Source organism: Pelmatolapia mariae, linkage group LG13 (genome assembly GCF_036321145.2).
Source record: "Pelmatolapia mariae isolate MD_Pm_ZW linkage group LG13, Pm_UMD_F_2, whole genome shotgun sequence".
Taxonomy (NCBI): domain Eukaryota; kingdom Metazoa; phylum Chordata; class Actinopteri; order Cichliformes; family Cichlidae; genus Pelmatolapia; species Pelmatolapia mariae.
In genome coordinates this window covers 3,303,676-3,319,385 of record NC_086238.1, presented here as the reverse complement: position 1 = coordinate 3,319,385, position 15,710 = coordinate 3,303,676, and the positions used below count along the sequence as shown (strand labels likewise).

The following is a 15,710-nucleotide window of genomic DNA, read 5'->3' as shown; positions in this document are numbered from 1 at the left end:
TACTGAATTTTATCACTTTTTGCCTTCAGGATTACCTTAATTCTTCCTGGCATAGATTCAACAAGGCGCTGGAGACATTCATCTGAGATTTTTGTCCATATTGACATCATACGGTCACACAGTTTCTGCAGATTGTTCAGCTTCACATGCATGATGCAGATCTCCTTTTCTGCCACAGTCCAAATATGCTCTATCAGAATGAGATCTGGAGACTGTGGAGGCCATTTGAGTCTAACTCATGATCATACTCAGGAAACCAGTTTGAGATGATTGGTATACCCTTTATGATCACAGCATAACCACAGATGGGTATGCTGTGATCATAAAGGAACAGACATTTTCAGCAGCAATACTCATGTTGGCTGTGGCATTTAATGATGTTCAGTTTGTACTAAGGAGGCCAAAGTGTGCCAGTGAAATATCCCTACACCATCATCAGCCTAAACCATTGATACAGGCACAATGGAGCCATGCTTTCATGCAAATTGTACCCACAGTGTTCTGTTTTTAGCTGACAGTTGTGGCACCAGGTGGTGTCTTCTGTTGCTGTATACTGCATACTTTTGTAATGAGTGGTTATTTGAGTTACTGTTGCCTTCCTGTCAGTTCAAAGCAGTCTGGCCATTCTCCTCTGACCTCTGACATCAACAAGACATATTTGCTCAGAGAACTGTGGGAACTGGATATTTTTTCCTTTTCAGACACTTCTCTCTAAATCCTAGAGATGGTTGTTCAGGAAAATCTCGGTAGACCAGCAGTTTTCTAGAAACACAAATGTTTAAAAAAAAAGTGTAGGGTTGAAAATTTGAATTTTGTCCTATAAAGGGTTAACGGTGTTCTAAACCAAAAGTAAAAATTATAGCATGTTAGGCAACCTGTTGGGCATAAGATAATTATCTAGTGTAATCAGGAAATTGTTCTTTTGTAGAACAATTTTGTAGAACTTTGTTTACTAGAAACCCAACTAGTTACTTTTTTACAATTCACATTAAATAAGAGCAAGATTCTTTGTGGTTAATAAGTGAGGTTTAGAGTTGTCAGTGGGCTTTTGTCCTACTACAGTACTTTCAGTCTTTAGGCAAAGCTACACTAAACATGTGCTCAGTCTAGTGCCACCTTCAAAGCTAGCCTGCGTAGTAAAGCCTGCTGGTCAGAACAAGTAATGCTGTACAATCTACTGAAGTTGGGAAGATTGTATTTTATTGCCAGCAAATCCATCAGTTCATTTAAAAATTGTCATTCTTTTATGAAAAGGTTATAGGCCTAGTTTTGAACTGGTGGATATCAGACCAGTAAGCTTCAAACATGCAATTGTTGAGCGATTTATTTAACCAAGGCACTTAGCCTGGTTTCTCCAGCCCTTTAGTTTGTGGGTGTGAAGGAAAGCAACTCCTCCAATACATGAAAGCTAAGAGATCATACCCCTGGGAATTCTGGGAAAAGGGAAAACTGTCTGGTTGTTGTGCCATTTTCTCATGACACACACCGTGGGGTCGGCTCATGACATGCCTTCTCAGGCTTTTTCCTAAATACACATACACATGTTTGCACTTTAAGGCTTGTGAGGACTCTCAGTGAGAAAAGAAATTACAAAGCACATTGGAGAAACTTCAGTTATAACAACTAAATTCCTAACCCCCACCTGAACCCTTGGACAGCACACTGAAGGTCTGTCTCAGTGTGCTGTCTCAGAGTTAGGACAAGCGTAAACAGCCTCAGTTTCAGTGGTTTTTTGTTTTTGATTTAAATTAGTTCTCACAAAGATGGACAGACACACTTCAAACTCTTTTCCTGCTTTAAAGGAAAAGAGTTTGAAGTGGAAAGTAGATAGATGGCAGGTTAAGTAGTGTGTGTGTGTGTGTGTGTGTGTGTGTGTGTGTGTGTGTGTGTGTGTGTGTGTGTGTGTGTGTGTGTGTGTGTGTGTGTGTGTGTGTGTGTGTGTGTGTGTGCGCACCCAGAAGTTGGCCAGTCATTAGTAGAGCTCTGTGCGTTGGAGGAAGTGGTGGTTACTGATGACTCAGCCGAGCCATGCATTTCATTCTTTCTCTCTCCAGTCTCTCTGTGCTCTCTCCTCCCTCTGTCATTTGCTTTGGTCTTTACATTCTATTCATTCTTCTTTTCTATTCTGGATCTTTATTTTCTATTTTACTCTCACCCTTTCTGTCTCTGTCCACCACCTTTTCTCTCTTCCCCCTGATTCATCTTGACCTTTGGAGACATCTCTGAGTGTGTATTTTTGTGTGTATGTGTGTGTGTGTGTATGAGAGAGTGTGCATGTGCTGTGTGTCTGCCTGACTAGGATATTCAGCAATGTGAGTGGGAAGATAACTGGCTTCCTTCAGAGTGATTAAAACATTCCTTCTTCTTTTTCCTCTCTCTCTTTCTTTCTCTACCCTTTTTAGTTCTCATTGACTTTCTGATGAAGATGAGGATGAGGAGAGACAAACTGGTAAGTAAACCTCAAGCTGGACATTAGCTTTGTTTTTTAGCACTGACTGATGTTTATCAGACTTAGAAGAAACACAGTTCTAGGAAACTCTCTTCTTTCATATTTTAATCTGTGTGCCGCTCGATAGTAATTTCTGCAGATGTTGTAGTAAAGCTTTGCTTCTTTAAGATCTTTGGTAAAATAGATCAAAGTAAAGGAAAGTTCACACATTGTGTATTTCTAAAAGTAGAGAAAATACAATCTTAAAGAGCAGGAAGGAATCAGGTACTAGCCTGAAGATGTTACAAATGTTTCGGAACCTTATGAATTTGATTGCGGGGCCATTTGAGTTCGTTTTATCCCTCTTAAGTAAAGAAAAAGACGTTAATAAGCTGCTTTTTTAAAAATAGAGCACACGGAGTGATTTTCCTACAGCACAAAATAGCACAGCATGCAAAACACAGGTTCGCCTTTTGCTGAGATGGGTTAAAAATAGGAAACGTAATGAAAAATCTGACAGTGGAGAATGAAAGAGATGGTAAATAGCACTGTGAAGAAAAATGTTTTGAGTTAGTTGGCAGTCGGACAGGTTGTGGCAGATATTGGCTATATTCGGCACTTGGCATGTACAGTAACTCTAAACTTAGTCATTTAATCATAGTGTGACGCACTGACCGCACCTCTAAAGGGCTAAAGTGAAAGTGGCGGTATTATATCTCCTGGTGATATTGAAGCAGCTGTCTGCAGATGGAACAAGGGGATCAAAGAGTTCCAGATCAGGAGCACGTTAATCACTTTGATCAGTCTGTGTACAAGAATGAGTATTTTAGTGACGTTAGTGGGAGTTTCACAGCCTGCACTGACGCAAAGATCTGTAAGCTGTGTAAAGTCATGCTTATGAGGAGGAAAATCAAAAACACAAACATTATGCTGCACTCCAGATTCACATTTTGAATGAACAGAAAGGCCTTTTTGAGTAGGCTAGCTAGAAGTGAGGGCTTTATTGCTTCACAGGTTGCAGCGTTATTATAAAGTGCCAGACATACAGTGAGGCATAGATTGCAAAAATAAATAAATAAAAGTTATTAGACTATCACTTGGTAAATAAAGGCTGGAAGATTACTGGAAGGTTATTTTCGTCAAGAGCTAACTGAGCATTGCTTTGCTGTTTGATCTACGGTGACAGAAACAACAAACATATACACACCAAATGTTGCCTTGTATCTGTTTATCTGGCCAAAATCACAAAATCGAGCTATATCAGCTGTTAATGCTGCATTCATTGGCAAATGGAAACTTGCATATTTAAATTTCTGAGTGGGAAAAATGGACGAATATAAAACAAAACTGGGTAAGCTACCGGAGAACTAGCTACTGGGATTCTAGCTGGTACTCTGTGAGGTACATTGCTTCCAAAAAAGTGAGAGATTTGTTCTTGATCTAATTCAACTTTGCACCACACAGCCTTTACCCCAGTTTGCCATTTTTGTGACAGGTGACATTTTAATTATTTATCTACCAGCTATAGCAAATGGAGCTCAGCTCTTTGGTGTAGATTACGTGAGCTATAAAAATGTAGAGATTCATATTTTACTTTAGATACAAGGATGAATGAAATCTATTAGCAGCAGGGATATTTTTAGCCAGTTCGTTTGTTTGAGTCACCACCTTAATGGTTGTAGCCCACTAAGACACCTAAAATCATGTTTTCACACGGAGTAGCATTTTTTGCAATGAAAGTTGAATAAATAAGGAAGGTTTTAGACAAAATGGCTCAAACTGTATCAGTAAAAAGGGTAATTTTATTCAGAATAAATGTGAGTTGCATTTATCATTGTAGCTGCGGACACAGTCTTGCATGCCGTGAAAAACGTGATAGCTGGACAGTGAGCATTTCTAGCTTTATGCTTGCTAAAAATCTTTCAGCTCTGGAAAGTGAAGCCAGTGTGCAAGTGATTTAAACTTTCATGGTTTCCAATGATCAGCAAGGGGCGACTCTTCCTTTTGCAAGTAGAAGCCCAGTTTAATAGATTTTAATGGGAAGATAACCGAGGGAGCTGAAGATAACCCTCAGCTCCCTCGATCTATGAGGGAGATAAACACTAGCCTTATGATTTTATGGTTTCAGTTGTTAATTCCAAGGTGTAATTGAGACAACATGATGGCTTTCATTTGTCAAAAGGACGTTAAAGTACAGTATGCTTTAGGGTGGGCTTCGCTTGTAATCGATGGATCGCTTCAGTATGAGTGTGCAGTTTCCCGCAGTTTCTTAGTCAGATTCACTGCTTTTGTCACATACAAACAACAAAATAGCAACAATAAAAATAAAGTTAAAGTTTCTTACTGCATTTTTCATTAACCAGTGATTGATGCCATAGTGTCAAAGTCAATATTTTACATTGCGTTTTACAAAAGCCTTTTTTTTATTTTAGCCTATTAACTACATAGATGTGTATTTTTGTACAAAGTTGTCACTTGGACAAATGCAGACAGTTGCTCTATGTTTCTGTCCAGTAATATGCTGAGTTTTCTTTATAGACAGAAACACAGGAGACATGTTGAGTCTTGTTCGCGTACACAGCCTGTGGATGTCATGACATGGCTCAAAACCTCTGAGATATGCAGCTGGAGAATTTATTGCCAGTGTTCAGTTCCTTGTGGTTCAATGGATATGGAAAGTATAATTTGGGCTCAAGAAGTTACAAACCTGTCATTTTTGTCCCATGCACAAAAACATTCAGGCTGAAACCAGGAGTCAAACGGCTAATTAAAACATGATAAAGTGAACAGCTGTGCAAGCTAAACAAACTGCCCGGAAGCAGTTAGGTCACATGGGGTTATTTAATCAGACAAATATTATGGGTGTGTGTTAATGTGGACTTCTGGGAAGCCTTACATCTGCCTCATTTTTAGGCTTAAATCATCATTTAAGATGAAAGATTTCCCTTTTTACATGTAAATCCCTTTTAAACTGTTAACATGCCAAAAATGCATTAGCAGTGCTGTTTCTCTACTCACACTGGAATGATGTATTTGACCTTGAGCTTCATGAAGTTCTCACTGTTAGGCCATGCTTGGTCTGCACAATACTAATCTTGCTTTATGAAGCAGTTTAGGCTGTATGGCTGCATGAAATTAAGGTCAAAATATGTACATAGAAATACAACTCTTTCACTCTCTTTCTTGCTCTCTGCTCTTTCAAACACTCCTTTCGGTCCACGCACTTTTCGTAATGTTTGATAAGTGGTATCAGTTTCCATGTATTGTCAGATGGCACACTCACTCACACACATGACACATACACACAATGCACTCACACCCACCTATGCCAGCCCTGTTCCGCCAAGGCCCCCCCCGTTTACGGTAAATGTATGTTTTTGTCACCTGTGGGCCAGAATGAAGTGATGCAGTTAGTTTTGGTATCGTGTCCGTGGCCATGCATCTCCACCGCCAAGAGAGACTGAGAGCAGTGCAGCGTGGGTAGGCGTGGGAGTGCTGTGACAGAGATGACTCAGCTCTCTGTTGCCGGGTAGAGAAACGCCAAACACACTCCCACTCCCATACATTTAAAATTTACTGTTTTTAAGGTAGTTGTCATTCATGCCTCATCCTTTGGTAAACACCCATTTAAACCGTTCATCAGTCATGTGAAGGAGTCCTCTGAAATACACTGTTCACTTCACATTAATTAATTAGCTGCCTTGTACATTTCTATTGGTGGAAACAGCCTCTTGCGCAGCTAACTCCTAATATTTCTAGACATCCACCAACAATCTAATCCTAACTTTAAAAATGTTTGTTGCAAAATGAAAAAATACAAATAGTAACAGACGGTGAGAGCGGACTGCGCTGAGAGCGGTAAGCTTTTTATATAAAGTTAATTATATGACAGGTTATTTGGAGAATATAGTTGGGATAAGGCTGAGATCACTTTTTTTCTCCATACCTCTGTTTTTTTTTCTGAACATGCACCCTAACTCTAAAGTGTGGTATAATAAATGCAGTCCTTAATCCGTTCAGAGCATAATTCAGCCTGTAATTTTGTTAGACAGCTCATAACATGCATTTGAAAAAAGTTTGGTGAATCTTATAGAGAGATTGCATTTTTTACGGCACGCTGTGAAGTATTTTTAAAGTCTTTTTGTCTAAGTCTAACTTAGTAGACAAGGATGTGTGCTGATACAATTTACTTTATCAGAAAATTCCCACTCTGAACATTAGCCGTGAAGCTCTTAGCATATCTTCTTCTTTTTTTAATTTTGTTGATTTAATTACTGCAGTTTAAGTGACACTCGTAGTGATTATTAAAATGGTAAAGGTACAGTTAGGGATAAGCTCAAATTTAGCGTCACTCACTTAAAATACGAGTTTTAAGAGTTTTCAGTTGGGCTTAAAATGTTACACATCAAAGCACATTGAGATGCAAACATAGGGACTTCATAAGGACAGCTGCAGATATTTTTTTTCAACTTACTTGACAGGGTTACAATTATTTATTTAAAGGTTTGCCTTTGACAGATAAGAGCAGCTATAGAAGAAGTGAGAACCTGCTATGTGTCATCCAGAAAATTAAAGTAGAAACCGAAGAACAGAAAATGACTCTGCATCACATCTCCCTCGACAGTGATCCGCTGTGTTCTCAGTCTGAGAATACGCCGTATTTAAATGTTTGATAGTATTTCACTCACATGCCCATGAATACATATATTAAAACTGATTTATCAATATACTGCAAGTTAGATAAAGGACTGTTAATACTGTCCTGACGTAACTGATTAATCAATTGGGTTCCCAACTTGGTCTGTGCCCAGTTATATTTCCCAATAAAAAAAATTTTTTTTCAGTTTACTTGTCTTTCCTTAAAAATTAAGAGAATTTGTTTGAAAGTAGAAGACGACAGAATGAGTGACTTTTTTTGAAATTGGCTCCAACGATCAGGAATAACTTTAGTACGTGAGCTGCACAATAAATCCTAATTCTACTATTTACAGTATGCTTAGGGTTTATTTACTATTCAAAATGTTTTATCTAGTTTAAATATTTCAGCCATGCTGTTTTTACTCTGATAGGCATGAAAAGGCCCAAAGCTGCAGAAGAGTGTATATGAAATCAGAGTAGTTTTGACTCAGGTTCACTAGAAACTAGTGAGTCGAATTTATTTTTATCTCGTACGTGCTTTACAGTAAATCCAGAAAATGAGAACAGACCAAAACAAGTGACTATATAAAGATGATGAAAAAACAACATAAGCAAGAACTAGCAAAATGCTTTTGTATGCATGTGTGCAAGTGTGTGCGCGTAAGTTTAGTATTGGTTTGAATCAAACTGGTTTTGTTTTGTCTTAACATGAAACCATGACATTGTCCTTAAAAAACCTTTCATTGTAGAAATTCATGAGTCAGTATTGTACACTTTTTCAGTCATGGGGTCAAGGTGCCACATGACTTGTGGACTTGGTAGAAATAAGTATTGTGTTACAGTTAAAAAAGTGTGACAATAGATTGATGATTTTCTGTAGAACTGAGCCTCCCACATGTTTGTTTTTATTTCACACGAAAATCTAACTGCTGAGCTCCAGAAAGTCTCCTCCTAAAAAAAAAAGGTCAAGTGACTTTTGATGTGTGTGTGTGTGTGTGTGTGTGTGTGTGTGTGTGTGTGTGTGTGTGTGTGTGTGTGTGCGTGGTATCGCATGGGCGTGTGCGCTGTAGGCCAGGTTCTGAGCGAGATTTCTGTGTCCCTAAATGACGATAAACCCTTCACAACAGTCAGGATAAGGGTGTGTGAGTCAGATGTCAGGCTTGAGATCAATAAATGTTAAAACTGAATATCCTGTCAAGGTGAAAACAGTAGTAGGTCACTAGTTCGTGGGCGTGTGTGTTCTGTTGCACCTTTACTCATCATGAATTACGCTTCAAGATACAGTAAATGACTAAGAACGGCACAAACATCACTCTGCTCATTACTCAGGGTTGTAAGAGACAAATGACAAAGAAGTTTTCAGAAGCTCATATTCTACGGTTAGCTGTCTCATTTGTAGGCTTTTATTCTTGGTAACTCTCAGAGAAAAATGACTGTCCTATTAGAAACGGCACTTGGTGAAATATGGAGGTTACAGGGTTCAAATGATCCTTTAAAATGAACTCGCCTCAGTTTGAAATTGCTTTGTGTTACATTTTGATGCTGTACTATGGCCACATTCAGTTAAAGACGTCAGGACAGTTACTGTAAATAAAGTACAAGTGCTGTCAGCCTCTAGTGGTGTTTCTTGTCTGTGCTTCATTTTTCCATTTTAACAACAGTGCATTTCTCTTTTTTAAGTTCATGTTTTTTAAAGTCATCTGCCTTCTGGTTGTGCAAAACATTACAGATGGCTTCCTTTCAAATAAAAATGATGATTAGTTAATGAAAATCATTGTATATCAGGAGGGATTAACCTTAATAAATATATGCAAGTTACATTGGAAAATTAGGGCATAATGACATCATATAGGACATTGTAATAACAAGCAGAATAGGAGCGCTTTATTGGTCGTTATAAAGTGGTAATTAATAAGTTACTCTGTATGACTTTTCTGCAATGATAAGATTATTAACTTTAAGGGATTTGTGCCAATAACCTCTTAATTACTGCTGTCAAGCTTCTAATTAGGAGGTTAACTGTCGATGTGTCAAATTTACGTGAATTAAAGAAGGCTTCATTTTAGAATTGGACTTAAGAGATACTTTTGTTTTTGTTACATAGGAATAAATCAATACAATAATACATTATTCTTGTAGTAAAATCACCTTATGACATTCATACTGAGCAAAGTATATTAAGATTGTAATTCACAAACAAAATCTTATTTGTTAACTATCAGTAATGAATGGGTTATTCAGGGAAAACTATTAGTATACTTAAAAAATACTTGGAGAATATTGTCATGCAGATTAAGTTATTAGTTACTGCTTTATAATCATGAATAAAGAGCCTGTAAAATGACAATAGCTGGTTAACAGTGCATTTGTATACCTATAAAGAGTTTGCAGTATTTTACTTGAAGGCAGAAAGTGTGCGTATCTGTTTCGTTTTTTGGTACCAAACTAAAGAAACTATAACTTTGCCGCCTCCAAAGTCGCCCTCTCATTCCCCAGTTAAACCACACGGTTTCGACTTCGTGTCAGGTTACCTGCTTTAAATGTGAGATGACTGTTTTTGGCTCTTTCTATTCTTCTTCGTGATCTGTAAACCAAACAGAGTTATGCCAGGGCGAAGAACAGGACATGTAGAGAGAACAGCCGTGTGGGAAAGTATTGTTAAGTCTTTGTTCTGGGAATCAATATCAGAAACAATTGTACCAGTTATAGGATACAAATCATCTCCCCCCATGGAAACAGTTGTTTATAAAAGCTATATATAGAGGGATCAACAGCATAGTCAGTGTTTTATGGTGCAACATGGCTAATGTTTCTGAATGCACCTGACTCCAAAGCAGCCTGCAGGTCTTCACTTTGCAAAAAAACGCATATAAAATAATACATTTTTATATTTCTTTATATCCTCATGAGAACTGAGGAAAAGAGGCTCTTCCCCTTGAACTTTTTTTGTGATTTCCTTCCTCTTTGGAGATAAAAGAGGCCACCCAAACAAATGAGATATCAACAGAAAACCCAGGTTGTTCTATTATTTGTACATCTGTACTTAATAGGGGAGCTCAAATAAGTCAAAAGAGATATACCAAAAACAATTGTCCATTACAGAGGACAGAAATGAATAGGGGAGGATATATTTATATATGTATATATACTTTCATGGCTACATGATCAATGAATATTTTCTCAGTTCAGCAGCACACCTTAAAGGTAAACACTTGCCACTGTGATGGACTTGCGATCTGTCCTCTCACCCTGTGACAGATGACATAGGCTCCAGCCCCCCTGCAGCCTTGAAACAGATAAGTTGAAGAGGACGGATCCATGGATGGATGGACTTTTTTTTTTCTTCTTCTTCTAATAATAATAATAATAATAATAATAAGTAGTAGTAGTGGTGGTGTGAGTGTTAGCATTATTACAACATTTCCAGGTAGACAAAGAAAAGCAAAGAAGCAGAGGAGATCTTAGACTAGAGGCCAGAGTTGACCTGTTTTTATTCTGCTAAATCTCCTTCTGTTTAAATAAAGAATAAAACATAAAAAATAAAAACAGGACTATTTTGCAAAACAAACGCCAACACAAATCTTAAACAAAAACTTGCCATGTTCTACATGGATTGTCAAGTTAATCCCAGATCTGAACGTAGTAGGCAGGACTGGAACTCGGAGCAAGCTTTAATGCTGATTGCACTGGCAATAAACAGAAATCCCAAATCCAAGAAGCCATTGGAGAAGAAATTCATAGATCAGAGAATACTAAGAATTTTAAAGGACTAACAAAGACAGAGGGGGATTTGATTCTAGGTGATTGACAACTAAGGACAACTCCACAAATGACAAGAGGAGACTGACACAATAAATACAAGGGATAATGAGGGAAGAGGAAATGGATAGGGAAGACAGCTGAAACTAATCATGGAAGACAAAACAAGAGACTAAACATAAAAGACTACCAAAATAAAACAGGAAATGACTCAGTAACTCAACGCCTTGACAGAGACTCTTAACATACAACTTCACATAGTAAGATATGAGGGGAAGGCTAAGAAAATGAAACTATAACAAATAAACTTAAAGCAGAAAACTAATTGGACACCATTAACTTAGACAACAAACTAAGGCTCGAGATACAGAAAAATGTCACACTCACAATAATCAATAAAAAAACCCAACTAAAAACCAAATGGAACATTAAATAAGCATCAAGAATTCAAAGTCCACAAACCAAAAACCCCGAGTCCAAAACTCAGGACCATCATACAACCATTACAGTTTGTGTCCTCCTAGAAAGGAGGCAGACTTAAATTAAAGACTGCAGAGGTCTCATGTAGCACAGTCAGACTGGTCAGGCTTGTTTCCAGTTAATTAATAATAAAATTGGGTGATGTTGTGGTGAGGGTTCACACTTGCTTGCAGCAAGAAGGGTTTTGACCCAGTGGCTGGGCTTTGCATGTTCTCTGTGTACCTGTGTGAGTCCTCTCCACACACTCCAGCTTTAGTCTAAAGACATGCATGTTGGGTTCCTTGGTAATTCTAAATTGTCCTTAGGTGTAAATTTGAGCATGAGTGGTTGTCTGTTTCTGTGTGGCTCTGTAATAAACTGGCAGCTTGTCCACAGTATACCCTGCCTTTCACTCTGATGTCTAGGATGGGCTGCTATGCTTCTGCAAACCTCAAGTGGAAAAGTGGGGAAAAAAATGAATGCATGAATGAATTCCTCATTGAATAAGTTAGCTTCCATCCATCCGTTCTCTTTCACTTATCCAAATTGGGGGGGGGGGGGGGGGGGGGGGGGGGGAGGAGCCTGGAGCCTATCACAGCTGTCTTAGGGCAAGAGCAGGGTACACCGTGGACAGGCTGCCAGTCACACAAGCATTCACACTCACATTCATAAAAGTACTGGAAAGCTAATATAGTTTATTTTCTCTGCTTGTCTTTAAAAATTTTTTTTTAACTCATTTGACAGGTTATAGCATAAAGTGCAGCACATTGCAGTTATGTTTAGTTACATTTGTTTCAATATATAAGCTTGTTAAGTATCCATTTAAATGTAGAGAGTATTTTAATATTCTATTTGCTCTGGTCAAACTTCATCAGCGCATTAGATTTGTTGTGGTTTTAGCCTGTGCTGATCAGCTTTTCAGGAAACATTGTTTCCCCCCTTCGTCACTGCCTCAGTAAGTCACCATATGCGGACTCTTTACCTGGTCGGAGTAGATCTCACTGCAGGGGTGTTTCAGAAACTGAAACCTAGGTGACTGTCAGTAAGATGAGGTCATGCTATACTCGCTAAATGTCAATGTGTGTGTGAGTGTGAAAGCCAGAAAGAGGGAAGAGGCGATAAATTGGTGTAGTTTATTTTTTTAACCACTAGAGGGAGACTCCTTCCCACTGAAAAAAGCCAAGTCTCTCTTCTTTGTTTTTCTTCTTCTGCAGTTCTCACATATGCGTTCGCCTAAAATACATTTCAGGCAAATTAAAACACCGTTTTCGACGCTTTAAAAAAATATATATATGAAAAATTCGATTAAATGTCAGCCTAACATACCACCAGGGGCTGTTTCACAACATTAATACCAAATTTGCGTGACAGATGGTCCAGGCTATTGTCACATCTTAGAAAAAAGTTTATCCACCTTTTCTCGGACAGTATGTCGTATTTTTCATCCAGTTTTTCCCGATTAACTTCTGGGTAGTTGTGGCGGTCAGTGGTGAGTTTAAACTTGGGGGAAAATAGATATATATGAGCTTTATTCTATGTTTCTTTCCTCTTGTTGTATTTTCTAAAGGAATTACAACACTGTGTTGCTTTTGACATCTTTCATTCCTTCTATAATTGTGTTTAATCAAAATCACATAGTCTACATCACCTGTTATTATTGAGCAGTTCTGCTGTGAAATTATTTACAACAGACTTCCTCTTGTGTCCGGTCTTAGCCCACAGAATTCGCATTAAAATGCGGTCATTTTGTACTTTTTTCCTTCCAAGATTTCAACACCAGCAAATGTCAAAAATCAAATTTGCCAAAATAAAATACTGCGATTCTTCCACGTGACCTATGTGTTGCGCACACCCCCAGGTTTTAAATTTATCGTCGTAATGAATTTTTCTGCATGTTACCTTTGCGTGCCTTTGCCCCTCCAAGAAACATGTGTGTACCACGATGAAACTTTAAATAATAAAAGAATGACTACTGTAAAACTCTTGAAGATTTTATGAAAGACAGGAGCAGAGTATGCAGTTAAATGTTTATTGATAAGTAGGCGCATGAAGAGTCGATTCAGTTTCGGCTGTTGCTGGAAATTAAATACTAAGTAAGCTGCATTTGCAGGAATAGATTTTATTCCTCGGTGTGATAAATAATTCGACATGGAAATGTGATTTTTCTTTGAACGTGTGCATGTGTAACTCAGCCTTATTTTCTAATTACTTGAGATGCCTCGATCGTCTCTGGGCTCTTCGGACTTTGGTTTCTGCGGAGAGAGTCGATGGCCTGCAAAACTCAAAACATGTCCGGTGTGCTTCTGCTTTGAGGCGCGGAACAATTATTCACCTAAAGGGAAAATAAAGGGACAAAGGAGTGGACGAAATGAAATGTAAATGTGACCACCGTTTGGTCACTTCACGTCTTGTCTTACTTCTCTTTGATTCGTAAAGGAAGACATAGTGGGTGTCTGGGGTTTCGACGCGTCCCTGCTTTTAACACCATATTTTCCACCGACTCTATGAACGTGTTATGTTATCAGGCTGCTTAGTGTTTTCTCACAACAGCCCATTACTGAACTTGGAATATTAAAATGACGCATAAAAAGATCGACCGAAGCTGATGTTATACGTCTATAAAATACAAAGGAGTTCCGGTGATCTGCCACTGCGTTCATATTGTCCGTGCTCGAAATAAAAACGGCACTCAAGACATCTTTCATAATCAAAAATGGCTTCATAGTGACGAAAAAATCAAGGTCGTCACGTGAATATAATGTAACAATACATTGAGGTATATTTCTCTTTGCAATGCACTAAAATTCCCATGTCAGTTTAGTGTATCGGCATACATTCACCCTGTAAACAACAAAAACAACAAGAACCAATTATCAAAAGGTCACAGCCTGATAAGCTTCCTGTGTGATGTGAAGGCAGACATTTGACATTTTGGGTTTGTTTTTCCTTCTCTCACTTTCTTACACACAGAAGGAAATTCAGTTACATTCAGATGCGCAGGAATTCACGATGAATCTGTTTTAAAAACATAGAGGTTGCACGCAAATATAAAACGGGTGTAAATGAAAGTTGCTTTAAATATTTAGCTTTTGCAATAGATATTTTATTCAATTTCTTGGAATGTGTAGCATTTATAGCTAGTAACTGTAGTCTTTCATCTTCATTTAATTTTAAACCTGACAAAAGCACTAAAAATAAGTGAAATAGTTTCTGTCTTGCAGCATAAATACTTAGAAAAACTATCAATCTTTTGTACAATTTATCTCGATTAATTATGAAATTCTGTGCAAAACACACAGACATGAATCCTTGCATTTTTTTTCTGTAAGCATATTTTTCAGCTTTGAAAGACAAAATTCATGAAAGGAAAGAAATGGACAAGACTAAAGACAAAAGAGCTTTAAGTAAATTTCAGTTATTTAACATCCAAGTCATGCTTCTGCACAGAATCAGAAAAATACGACAGGAAAATTCAAAACCAGATTTGAAGCAGCTTAAACAAGCACCCAACTGTGAAATCAACTTCAGAGTTTGAATTTCATTTTCTTTGAACTTTGAATATATAAAGTTTCAGATCTTTATTCTCGCGTGAGTGTGTTTGTGTGTTTCTGAGTCACCTGCGGTTGTGAGGAAGATAATATTCACCCCACTGATGTCTCTCACTTTAAGTCAGCATAAAATGGATATTAGAAATGTTAAAGGTTGAATGGTAGCTCTGTGCAGGGCATACGTTTGAGGTGTTTCACGTGGGTGTAGGATTTGGACCGTGTTTACTTGTGTTTCACGTTGTAGCTTTGCTTTTGCTTAGGAAACCGAGCTTTAAGCTGCTATAACTGTGAACCACACAAAATAAATGTATAAAGGGTGTTCTGAAAAATAGAAAATAATTGAACAACCCCAGCAAACAAACTGATAGTTTGGCAATAATTTTAGGGGAACATTATTTTATGCCTTGCTCCTGCAAAAGATATTTCCATTTTTTCCCCTTGCACTGCTTTAAAATGAGAACACTTACAGTTTAAAGATTAACACCCCAGGCAGTACAATTTAAATGGACTTCAGAAACAATATATAACATGATTCTGGTAGTGACTGTGTGTAAAATGTATTTCTTTTTTGCCAGACTTGACCAGTGTGAATGATATCTTCTGAGAAAGAGAGGTATTTAAAGGGTCGTGTGGTCTTTAAGGAAATGTATAAATTGCTATTGCTGTTATGTTGAAATTAGATTTTATTCAGACTTGGATGTTCTGGATTTTTGGTATAAAATGTGTGCAATATTTTGCTCATTGTAAATTGCTGTCACTGCTTTACTGCCCTTGCTAATTTTACTTTAAAATAAAAATATTTCTTTTTACATGTTTACATTGAATTTAAACCACTTTTTACCTGAACACTCGTCTGGTTTCTCAATGTGAATTTATTG

General features: G+C 37.7%; 1 long non-coding RNA gene across 2 annotated transcripts in view; it reads left to right on the top strand.

Annotated features, from left to right (window-relative positions):
- The window catches only part of LOC134640033 (uncharacterized), a 77,849-nt gene that overhangs the window by 22,009 nt on the left and 40,130 nt on the right, over window positions 1-15,710 (top strand). For both annotated transcript variants that reach the window (XR_010095397.1, XR_010095396.1), the window contains exon 2: window positions 2,403-2,449. This is a non-coding gene — a long non-coding RNA (uncharacterized LOC134640033). The remainder of the gene's footprint in view (window positions 1-2,402; window positions 2,450-15,710) is intronic.